This window comes from Gorilla gorilla, chromosome 11 (genome assembly GCF_029281585.2).
Source record: "Gorilla gorilla gorilla isolate KB3781 chromosome 11, NHGRI_mGorGor1-v2.1_pri, whole genome shotgun sequence".
NCBI lineage: Eukaryota > Metazoa > Chordata > Mammalia > Primates > Hominidae > Gorilla > Gorilla gorilla.
This window is the reverse complement of record NC_073235.2, coordinates 83,597,363-83,609,386: the sequence shown is the minus strand read 5'-3', so window position 1 is coordinate 83,609,386 and position 12,024 is coordinate 83,597,363. Positions and strand designations below refer to the sequence as shown.

Genomic DNA, 12,024 nt, shown 5'->3' with positions numbered 1-12,024 from the left:
ATCTTGAATGGTGATTCTCTTTTTAAAATGATTTCATCTCTTTTCCGTAGGAAAAACTGTTTAATCAATTTTACTAAAATTTCACAGCAGAACTCAAAACACATTGCAACAAAATATTTCAGCATATGCTGAGTAGTGCTCAGACCCTTTATATGCAGATATGTATTCCAGAAGACGATGGTTCTATAAGTTTCATGCAGTTAAAGGGCTTTGTCATAGAAAAGCCTTCATGCTGGACCAAAGTCAGAGAATCTATACGCTAGCACTAACTTAGCCGTCTACTGTATGCTTGAAGGCTCTAACACTCACCTTCATATTATTAAAATGGATATAATTATGAAGTATTGAGAAGAATTAAATCCACTATATAAGTAAAAGCACTTAATAAGCTGTAGAATAATAACACAAATGTAACATTCATATTATTAATACTACCCGGACTTTAATGCCAACGTCAGTATTAAGATTCTGGTATATAGATTGAAATAACTCAAAAAAATCTTAAGTTAATTGTAAGAATAAGATAGGTTATCATTTTAATTTTTCTTTCATTATATTTTTGGAATTATAATGAAGATGATATTTTGAGGAGAGCAAAAAGTCTGCACTTATTCTTAAAGATAAGTGTTCCTCTCATACTTCTACTTATGACAAAACAAAATGTTCATTTCCTACTCCCACTTCATAGACAAAACTCAAAAATGTTAATTTTTTAAAGAAGGCAGTGCAGCAACTCGGTTTTAGAATCCTGTGAATCCTCAAATCCAGCAATTACCTCTGTGACCACGAGTAAGTTACCTAACCTGTTTCAGTTTCTTCTTCTATGAAATGTAGATGACAATAGTACGAACATCTCAGAAGACTGCTGAGAATATAAATGAGTTACATAGGTTTAGAACTTAGCATGTCTGACACAGAGTAATAACTCAATAAATGTTGTTACAGTATGACTACATATTTCCTCACATTGGCATTTTGGACACGCTGATCAACTCCCAGTCTCTATTTGTGAAGACCAAAAAGATTAGCATCCATCCCAGATTCGTCTTCTTTCATGTGTCAAGGCAATTTCCATGTAGAGTCCATTCAGATGAAATTACAGCAATCCCCTCTTTCGAGTTCAATTTGTTTGCCAAAATCATCTGATCCAAGAAAACTCTAATACAATTAGGTAGCTTAATGGCCATAATTTCTAGTCTTAAATAATCACAGTAGACTTAGTAAAGATTTATTTCAAATTCTTGCCATATGATTTCATTTTTTTTCATTTATCTGAAGAAAAAAAGGTGTTTATAGAGCCGCTACCACATTGCAGGCATGATTTTAGGTGGTGGGATACAAAGTTAAGCAAAATCAAACAAACAAAAACTGAAAAACATAATCCCAGCCTTTGTGTAATAAGAAAGATAAATATTAATCAAAGTAATTACACAAAATAAATGTAAATTTTCATCTATATTAAGTGATATAAAGGAGAAAAACCTGGTGCTATGGGAATATAATTCTGTGGGAAAAAAACAAATTATGTTGGAGAGGGAAAGCTTCTCTGTGGAAGTGATAACTGAGTTAGTATTTGAAGAAACCATGAAACTAACAGAGTGAAAGCTACGAACAATCATGTTTAAAGTACAAGGAGCTACGTGTGGGTAACAGGGAGCATGGGGCTTTCAGGGCATGAAAGAGGGAAAGTGAGACTGGAGCTCAGAGAACGGAAAGCATGGAGTGAATGAGATGAGGCTGGAAAAGGAAGCCAAGCCTTGTAAGCCATATTGAATAGTTTGTCTTCTTTTCCTAAGGACAAAGGAACACCATTAAAGAACTTTAAGCATAGGTATATAGAAGAGAAGAAGGGGTTAATATAATCAAATATGGATTGTTCATGCAAAAAACAATTTAGAGGGCGTCAGAGTACCTATGGAGAAACCAGTTGGGAGGTTGTTGCTGGAATTCAAGAAAGAGAAAGTGGAGGATTAGACTGAGCTAGAAATTTTGCTAGTGATGGAGGAAGAGCTTGGTTTTCTGCAAAATATACATTCTTCTCTTTCATTGCCCAGGCACATTTTTTATATAAAGACATTTCCCTTTTAAAACATCTAAAGAGTCAAAGTAAGGGGTAATCGTGGGTAAAAGGATCCCATATGCATTTGAAGTCATGAGGGAACAGTTAAAATGCCAGTTTCTAAATAATCAGTATTATTTTCCTCCAGGTAAAAGACCTTGTTTAGTATTAATATAAAACAACACTGAAAATGAACCAAAGGGAACAATTTTCATTGAAACACATTTTTATTTTGAAAATGTCATAGGTAAACAATCATGTATGAGAAATCAGGTCAAAGAGTAGTAATGCCTTTGACTTCAGGTTGAAAGAAAGGAAAACACATTCAGGAAGTTAAGAGAGTCACAGGCAACAGATCCTACAGTAACAATTGCAAAATAACCAAAGGCATCATCTTTGGAGCGTGCCAAAAGACCTAGTTGCTGCCTTAGGAAGAATATGTCCCATGTTTTGGCCACTAAGCAACCATGTTTTATATGCAAAAGTGATACGTATAATAGCCAAGGCACCTTCTTAGTACTTCACAGCAACTGAGCAAATGTAAACATACACAGACACACACACACCTAAAATACATTAAGCTCACAATCTCACAGACGTGAGAAAATAAAAGGAACGGCACAAAACAGACATGCAGAAACATTCATTACAATTTTCTCTAATGGTATCTCTTCCCAAAAAAACCAAAAAACAAAAACAAAAACATCAAATGAAATCATTGACAGTCTAGTTCTCCCTGGGTAGAAGGGAGACATTAATTTAGATCATCCTGCACGTTGAAAAGTTACTGCACTGCAGGGATTTCCAATTACATAATGCAGAATCAGAATTCTGGGTGTCACTTGGCCGCCAGCATCCATGGGTGAGTTGCATAACACTCCTCTGTCATCTAGCTCATGTGAGAAAAGACTTCTGCTGTTCCAAGAAATGGCACTCTTCTTGGAGACCTTCCCAGTTACACAAAAGAGCATAATTTCCACATTATCCTCTGGCATACTGTCTGGGATAAGTCTATGATAGCTTTATGTGTAAATTATATACACAGTTCTGCTAATGACAGGCATACAGACTGCTTTTTGATGGTAGTGGTGCAGAAAAACAAAATCAATTTGTTTTCCAATTTTCATAAAATGACACCTGAGCTATCTATAATAATCAACAGAGACTCTGAGGGTTAGATGGTAGGTAGAGTAATTGCAGTTATTATCTAACAGACAAGTACTGGAGTTGGCAAGCAATGTCAAAAGGGTGCAGACTTACCAACCACCTCATAACTGGCTTCTTTCAGTATTTTCATTTTAAGTCATTCAAACTTTTAATTTCATACTTATCTCAGCTTTTCATCAGAGACTGCACTCTTTTGCATGGTGGTTTAATTTTCTACATATGAAAGAACACTTGCAAAAGAGAGACAAAAAAGTAAGGGAAAATGAATATTTCATATACTTATTGTCTCTTTGATGCCAAAATTCCATATGTAGTGCATACTGTTTGCCGGATATGAAGGATAATTTGGAGGATAAGACAGTGTTCTTTTCTGTAGAAACTCACAATTCTCTCATTAACAAGTCTAAAACAGGAACTTTTGTATCCTGGCTATCAGCATTATTTGGAAAGTTTCTTTTTAGTTTATTAAATTCAACAATTTTAAACTAAATAAAAATGGAAACTAGAAAATAGAAGTAGTTATAATATTTAATATTTCTTAAGCACTTACTTTGTATACAAGTTTTGCACATATCCTTATATTACCACTAGATTTTAATCTTCATTTTAAAGATGAAGAAATTGAGGCTCACACAACTTAAGCAAGTTTCACATTACAAATCTGATAAACACAGCCTGAATTTAAATTACTGTTGTCTCATGCCATGGTCCTCTCTCATTCATTTCTCTATATTGCTCCATTTTAACATTTGCTGTAATCTCAACATTAAGGCATTAGTGCCTCAAGTTTGTTTGTTTATTTAATTCTATTGCTTGACTTGAAAAATTTGCTTCAATCTATTGTCTTTTCCTCTTTTCATGAGGATGCTATTGAGGAAGTTTCTGAATGATTCCATTGTAGTTGAAAACATAACTATGTGGCTCTCTCAAATTATTCTCCTAATGAGTTAACGCTAAAATTTATGTATTGAGCATCTGCTATATGCCAAGCACTGTGCTAGATGCTTTATGAATAAAGATGTGGTCTTTGCCCTATACCTGCAGGAAAACCAGAATCAAATAATAAATAAAATAAAGGTCTAATAAGTGACATGGTAAGAAGAGTACAGGGTGCTAAGGAAGCATCTGCCAGCAGAAGACTCAGCCCAGACCTCCTGTAGGAAGTGGAATTGGAACTGCTACTTAAAACTTGAGGAGGACGTGGGCTAGTTTTAATCTTTACTTTTCTCACGTTGGCCTCACCTCCCAGAATTTGGCTTCTATCCATATATTCAACTGAATTTCCATTCTCCACAGCCTCCAACCATCACCTAATTTCCAAATGCAATGACTCATCATGTGGCAATACACACTGTCCACCAACTGCAGCTTCTTGAGACTTTTCTTCCCTGGATAGCCCTACTTCATATCTGTTTTTCCTCCCTCTATTCCTGACCATCTGCATTCACTTTCTGTCTCCTTACTCTTGCTGTTCTTGTTCACACTTCTTACCTGAAATTGTCCTCAAGTCTACTCTTCTCTGACTTTTTCTATTTTCTCCTAAACTCTCTCTCTCTTTTAAACTCATGATTTAAATGATTTTCTTTTTGTAAAATTTTTATTTATTCATTTTTTATCTCAGTCCTGCTCCTTCTGTATTAGGTGATTTTATTGTTTTTCATTTTTATGCTTATTTCCCTCTTATAGCATAAGGAGATTCATATATATTTGCACATAAGATATAGTGTATATTGTATATATATATTCTATATATAATGACATAAAACCGAACTGTAAATTCAGTTTAAAAATGTTTAAAATTATAATTATATCTTTAAAATTTTTAGTAAGTTATATGATTCATTTGTGTATCATATATGGAATTAACATATGCCAGAATGAAAAAAAAAAGAGAGATTATCTGTGCTTGGAAAGAACAAGAGAGAGGGAATTACAAGGAATAAATAAGGTTCATGCCTAAAATACCGTTGTCCTCCCTTCCACTCAGATTTACCTTTTGCATTGTCAAGGGACCGAGACATAAATCTCTTTGACTAGATAATTAAGGGCAGGGGAATCAGTGGCACTTTTTCCCACAATTATTAAAATTGAAGGAAATATTATCATTTCATCAGATAATATACTTCATGTGGAAACTTCTATGGCTTTCCAATAGCCTAACCAGTTGAAAATATCAGAAAAGTGAATGAAACACTAGATTGAATGGGATAAAGTTAAAAACAAAATGTTTATGTTCTCACAATGATAAAGAAACAAGGTTTTCATGAAGTTAGTTGAATTTATTACCATTTCTTATTTTAATATGCCTATTGTCCTAGCTTGGCCAGTAGGAACTCTTTTATGCTGGCTTCTGTGTATTTGAGTATGTCCCATTTATTCATTGAGTACTTTCTTACATTCTGTCACCAGAAGGCTCAAGGTGTACATTCTCTTCCCAAACTCTGGGATTAGCTATTTCTCCAAGCATCTCTGTTTTCTTGTATGGAGGATGGCATTTATAAACAAACATCTGGGTGATAGATGTATTTATTGCCACTGGGATATCAATGTTTCCAGGTTCTCCCAGTGAAAGGAGCTAGAGAATATATGCATACATACATTTATACCTATTTGTATTTTTGCATATGTCAGTATATATTAAAAACCTTGACTTTACTTTTATACTTCCAATTTTAATCCAACACCATGAAGTTCCTTCTAGTGTCCTCCTTTTCCATATGGATATCATATGGATAGTAAAAAACCTGGCTCTCAATATCTTCAGTATATGTACTAATCCGATCTCCCTTACACGTAAAATCTTTCAGCACCATGCCTGGCTACTTCTGCCCTCAAAATGAATATCTTCTTAAATCTTTCACAGCCCACAATTGTGTTCTAGGCTGTCCATCGTCATCTTTTCCTCTACACAGCCAACCTCCTAAACTCGTGTGGGCTCTAACCTCATAATACCATGCATCAGGTTGAGCCACTATATTCCCATCATCCCTTATGGACCCCTAACTCACTTGGAAGGAAGAGAAGAAAGAGTAAAGGAGAGAAAGAGGATTTTCTCTATAGGCAGAATATATTGCATGAGTTTCTGATGGGCTGTTAACACCCATAACCTCAGTGTTCTCATTTAGTGTACAAAGATGGCAAATTTAGGAAGCATATACAATCTTAAGTCACATCAAATCATACCACTTCCTTTTTATAGTAACTTAAGCAAATGTGGCAAAATACAGATACATCTATTCATTTCCAGCTTTGATGTCTTTTTTCAACTAAGAAAGTAGAAGCCATGCCTTTATACTGCATGGCTACCATACCGCTCAACTTGTCACTAATGTGAGTATGCCTAGGTATAGTTGGTTGAAATCCCCCTTGGGCAACAAGTCACATCAGTGTGAATAAGGAATAAGCCCGTGTTACTTTTGATCTTGTCAGTGCCGTCTGGTCTCCATTGAGAGAAGGAAAGGGCCGAGAACTTAGATCATAAACTTTGACAAACCAGTTGCTATGTGGAATTCCAGATATTAAACTGTGCCACATTTTTAAAGGATTGTAGAGAGGTTAATCCCTGAACCCACATTCCAACAGACAGGTAACCATGTAGCAGTAAGCAAACAAAAAATCAGCCCAAAGGCTGATGTTAATTTAATAGCTGTACTTTTATGACTTCTAAATGTTCTTGGAGAGCTAGACTCATCATTAGCTGGCTAATATTAACTACGAAATATTTGGCAACTCACAGAATCTTGAAACACACACATATATGTATATAAATATGCTATTTTAGTTACTATAGCTTCGTAATATAATTTGAAGTCAGAAAGTGTGATGCCTTCAGCTTTGTTCTTTTTTATCATGATTGCTTTAACTATTTCAGGGTCTTTTGTGATTCTATACAAATTTGGGGATTGTTTTCCTACTTCTGTGAAGAATGTCATTGTTATTTTAATAGGAATCACATTAAATCTGTAGATCATTTTGGGTAGTATGGACTTTTTAACAACATTAATTCTTGGAATCCTTTATCATGGCTATCTTTTTGTTTTTTATACAGATGTGTCCTCTTGCATTTTTTTCATCAGTGTTTTATAATTTTTCATGTAGAGATCTTTCACTTCCTTGGCTAAATTTATTCTTAGGGGTTTTTCATAGTTATTGTAAATGGAATTGCTTTCTTGATTACTTTTTCAAATTGATTGCTGTTAGTATATAGAAATGTTACTGATTTTTGTATGTTGATTTTATGTCCTGCAATTTTCATGAATTTATTTCTCAGTTCTAAGAGTTTTTTGGTGGAATCTTTAAGTTTTATAACATATAATATCACGTTATCTGCAAACAAGGACAGTTTGACTTCTTCCTTTCCTATTCAGATACCATTTATTTCTTTACCTTGCCTAACTGCTCTGTTGAGGACTTCTAGAACTATGTTGAATAAAAGTGGTAAAAGAAGTCATCCTTGTCTTGTTCCAGATGTTAGTAGAACAACTTTTAATTTTTATCTGTTCAGTATGATATTAACTGTGGGTTCATCAAATATGTCTTTATCATTTTGAGGTATGATCCTTCCACACAGAATTTGTTGAAAGTTTTTATCAGGAAGGGATATTAAATTTCACTGAATGCTTTTTCAGCATTTATTAAAATGATCAGATAGTTTTTGTCCTTGATTCTGTTGACACGATATCTTATATTTATTATTTTGCATCTATTGAACCATCCTTGCATCTTTGGGATGAATCCCACTTGATCATGGCGAGTGATCTATTTCATGTGTTGTTAAATACAGTTTGCTAATATTTCATTGGGGATAAATCTTTAAGGTAATATAAGAAGGGATCAAGTTATTTCTAAGTAACTAAACTATACCCTAGAACAAAGTTCAGTAATATATATATAGGAATACAAAAATACCAGCACCCAACAAGGTAAAATTCACAGTGCCTAGCAGCCAATCAAACATTACCAGAGCTTGGGAAACAAAGTAAGATCCTGCTCTAAAAAAAATTTAAAAAAAAATTAGTTAAGCTTGGTGACACATGCCTGTAGTCCCAGCTACTCTGGAGGCTGTGGTGGGAGGGCAACTTGAACCCAGGGAGTTAAGGCTGCAGTGCACCATGATGTGCCATTGCACTCCAGCCTGGGTGACAGAGTAAGACCTTGTCTCAAAAAAAAAAAAAAACAGTCATGGAAAGAAGTAGGAAAATATGACCTATTCTAAGTATTAAATTTTAAAAAAAGAAAGAATTAAAATGAATGAACTGAAACCAATCCAGAAATGATACAAATGTTACAATTAGCAGACAAGGATATTTTCCATATTTTAAAAAATTCAAGTAGAGACATAGAAGAAGATATATTAAAAAAAAAAAAAACTTCTAGAAATAAACACTACAATGTCCGGGATAAAAAATACAATGAAATGTATGAATAGCAGATTAGTCATCACAGAAAAAAAGATTTAGTGTGCCTGAAGACATGGCATTAGAAACTATCAAAATGAAAAACTGAAATAAAGATAATTGAAAAATAGAGTTTCTCTGAGATACAAAATTCATCTAAAATGCAAAGACATAGACAAGTCAAAACAACTTCCAAGGCCAGGCGCGGTGCCTCACGCTTGTAATCCCAGGCGTGGGAGGCTGAGGCGGGCAGATCACGAGGTCAGGAGATCGAGACCACCCTGGCTAACACGGTGAAACACCATCTCTACTATAAATACAAAAAAAATTAGCCGGGGCGCCTGTAGTCCCAGCCACTCGGGAGACTGAGGCAGGAGAATGGCATGAACCCAGGAGGCGAAGCTTGCAGTGAGCCGAGATCGCACCACTGCACTCCAGCCTGGGCTACAGAGCAAGACTCCATCTCAAAAAAAAAAAAAAAAAAATTAAAAAAAGAAAATAGTTGGAACACTAATACTATCTAATTTCAAGATGGATATAATCTATAGTAATCAAAGCAGCATAGTTTTGACATCAAAATACCCAAATAGATAAATGGAATAGAACAGAGTGTACAGAAATAGGCCTACATATACATAGACAACTGCTGTTTTGGCAAAGGTCAAAAGGCAATTCAATTGAGAAAGAATAGTTTTTCAAAAAATGGTTTTGGAACAATTATATATCCATATGTGGGAAAATAAACTGATCTATACCTCATACCATACACGAAAATTAATTTAAAATGGATTGTAGGCCTAAATGCAGAGCATAAAACTATAAAACTTCTGTAAGAAAATATAGAGAAAATCTTTTTGACCCTGGTTTAGACAAACAATTTTTAAATATTACACCAATGCATGATACAGCAAACAGAAAATTGGTAAATTGTACTTCAGCAAAATTGAATATGCCTGCTCTTTTAAAGACACGGTTAAGTGAATAAACGAACAGGCCACAGACTGGAAGAAAATATTTACAAAGTATATATCTGCCAAAGAACTTATATCTCCCCAAAAAAACTATATTACATATTCTCAAAATTCAATATTAGGAAACAACCAACCCAATTTAAAAACAGGGAGATGATTTGAGCAAATACTTCTCCAAAAATGAATACAGATAGCAAATAAGCACAGATAAGATACTCAACATCATTTGTTATTAGGGATATATAAATTAAAACCAGAACACTAACAGTACACACTTATTAGAATTAAAATTACAGTACTGACCATACCAAGTGTCAGAAGGATGGAGAACAGCTAGAGATTTCATAAACTGGTAGTGAGAATGAAAAAACACTACAACCATATTAAAAAACAGTTTGACAGCTTCCTAAAAATGTAAACATACACCTACCATATGATCCAGCCATTCCAGTTCTAGGTATTTACCCCAGAGAAATCAAAACATATGTCCATACAAAGGCTTGTATGCAAATGTTCATAGCAGCTTTATTTGTAATAGCCCCAAACTGGAAACAACTCAAATGCCCACCAACAGATGAATGAGTAAACGAATTGTGTCGTGTAGTCATACAATAAGATATTACTACTCAGGATTAAAAACAAATGAATTACATTCAACAACACATGCGACAACATGGATGAATCTCAGAATAATTGGGTTGAATAAAAAAAGCCATAAACAGAATGATTAAAATACTATTTCAAATGGCTGTTTAATATTGTATCTTTGTATTTTGTAGTTTGTAATATTAAAGCTATAGATAGCCTTGAAACCTTCAAAATACTATGAAAACATTTCATTCATTTATCAAATTATTCCATTTTTATAAAATTCTAGAATATGTAAACTAGCTTATACAGAAATCAGATTTTTGGATGCCTAGGGACTCATGAGGGGGCAGGGGAATGGGAGGAATTACAAAAGCCATGGGGAAACTTATGGAGTGATCATTGTGTTCACTCTTTTGTTTGTAGTGATGGTTTTATGGGTGAATACATATGTCAAAACTTACTAAGTTGTACACTTTAAATATGTGCAGTTTATTATATGTCAATGATTCTTCAATTAAGCTGTTAGAAGGAAAAGAAGGCAGAGAAGCAGGAGGAAGCAGAACAGGAGGAGGTGGTGGATAGGAAGGAGGAGGAAGTTGATACGTAAGTTTAGAGAAGAGGGGCTTGCTAGAAATATAAATTTGGTAGTCATCAATGTATAGATGGTACTTCAAATCCTGGGAATGAATGAAATCAACTAGGACTGATTAGTCAGAAAAGACAGGTGACCTAGGATACTGCCTTAAGAGAACACCAAAATGCAGAAGTTTAGGATGAAGCAGGTCATAGCAAACTGTTCAGTTTTTTTTTTTTTCAGGTTGTTCAAATACAATATCAAGTGAAGCATCTAATAATTTTGTTTACTACAGGCTGAACCAGTAGGTCTACAGATCCATTCACAATAGTTTGTAACTTGACTATTTTTGTGAATTTTCATACTTGTTTCTATTCATAAGTTCAGTATATTTACAATTATTATTGATTCAAATTTATAGGAGATGTCCTTTTCCCCCCCAGTGTTAGTATTTATAAAAGTTCCATTCAAAATTCTCTATAATAGTGAAAATATTTCTTGGATTTCTATGAAATATGCTAGCATATTCTGAAGATACAATGGGTTCTAACCCAACGTTAAACTAACAGCATTATAGATGGCATATGTCATCAATAGAACATAAAATATTAAATATTCACAGAAATAAAGATGTGGAAATTTGTCATTTTAATTATTATTTATTAAACATGTGCCAGTATATCCTAAATTAACCTTGTGAGAGTTTAAAAGTGAGTACAATTTTGTATTTAAGCTTAGTGTAAATTCTTTCAAGTGGCTAAATTAATTTTGTCTGTTTATTTCTATTATGTCATCTTAAAGCTATAGCCCTGAAACCTTCTAAATAATAAACATTTCAGATTAAATCCAGGTATTTATATCAGAAATGGAATTCTGTTTTCAAAAACCAAAAAATCAAATGCATCTCTTGCCTCAATCTTCCTTCCTGCTCAGACTATGCACTCTGTCTCTTTCAGCTTTTCTCCCAATACTTCGAAAAGAGTCACTGTGCTCACTGGCTCCACATCCCATTCCTTGCAGCCACGTCAGTCTTCTAAGACTGCTCTCTAAAAGGCCACCATGAGTTCTCAGTGGTTAGCATCCCTAAACCCTCTTCTGTTCTCCAGCTACTTGAGCTTGCTGCAACAATGGATGCTGAGGATGGCTCCATTCTTTTCACAATTCCCCTTTTTTTGGTCATCTGAGATGTTACCTCCTCTTACTTTGCAGACTATCTCTTTTCAGTTTCTGAGTTTTTCTTCTCAGTTTAAATTGTGAATTTGCATG

At 34.3% G+C, this 12,024-nt stretch overlaps 1 long non-coding RNA gene across 1 annotated transcript in view; it reads right to left on the bottom strand.

The window, feature by feature from the left end:
* Window positions 1–12,024, bottom strand: part of LOC109025902 (uncharacterized) — a 126,151-nt gene that overhangs the window by 94,933 nt on the left and 19,194 nt on the right. The gene's annotated exons all lie outside the window — the stretch shown is intronic.